The sequence below is a fragment of the Mandrillus leucophaeus genome, unplaced genomic scaffold (assembly GCF_000951045.1).
Source record: "Mandrillus leucophaeus isolate KB7577 unplaced genomic scaffold, Mleu.le_1.0 Scaffold388, whole genome shotgun sequence".
NCBI lineage: Eukaryota > Metazoa > Chordata > Mammalia > Primates > Cercopithecidae > Mandrillus > Mandrillus leucophaeus.
Window position 1 is genome coordinate 518,934 of NW_012104120.1, and position 614 is coordinate 519,547.

The 614-nt window shown below is 65.8% G+C and overlaps 1 protein-coding gene across 1 annotated transcript in view; it reads left to right on the forward strand.

Annotated features, from left to right (window-relative positions):
* The first annotated feature begins 436 nt into the window (after positions 1–436).
* Positions 437–614, forward strand: part of GPRIN2 (G protein regulated inducer of neurite outgrowth 2) — a 7,904-nt gene continuing 7,726 nt past the window's right edge. The window contains exon 1 of the mRNA XM_011990898.1: positions 437–456. The gene's annotated coding sequence lies outside the window, so the exon portion shown is untranslated. The remainder of the gene's footprint in view (positions 457–614) is intronic.

The following is a 614-nucleotide window of genomic DNA, read 5'->3' on the forward strand; positions in this document are numbered from 1 at the left end:
TGCAACCCTGGGGAAGGAGTCTATCAAGGCTGGGCTCTTGGGGGGCGGTGGAGGGCTCCGGGGGCCAGGTCAGGCCAGAATCATGGAGCTCAAAGGACTGGAGTGAGGTTTGGGGTCCGTGAGGGTGGAGCTCCGAGGATGGGACTGTGGGTCCACGATTTCTGACCTGGGGCTGGAAAATTCGAGGCTAGTGGAGACCAGGCCTGGTATCCTAGAGGAAAGGGCCCTGTAGGAAGGGGGTCTCGTGGGCGGGATCGGGAGCCAGATAATTGTGAGAGGCGGGGCTGGGATGGCGAAGGCGAGAGGAAAGGGGTAGCCACCGGCGCGGAGATCTCAATGCGGGGCGTGGTGCGGAAGGGAACTGGAGCGAGGGGGCGGGGCTACGAGGAGGTGGACTTGGGGGGCTGGGTCTGGGGCTGGAGGATTGTGGGGAGCTGCGCCTATACACCCGGGACGGTGGGGTTGCGTCGGGGAAGTGAGAGTGTTGGGGGTTAGCCGGGCAGCCTGGAGAACAGGCGGTCGTGGTGCGCGCGGGGCCGAAAAGATCGAGGACAGTGGGGACCCGGCCTGAGGAGGGGTCGGGAAGGAGGAGTTGGGGCGCGCGGACGCAGGTC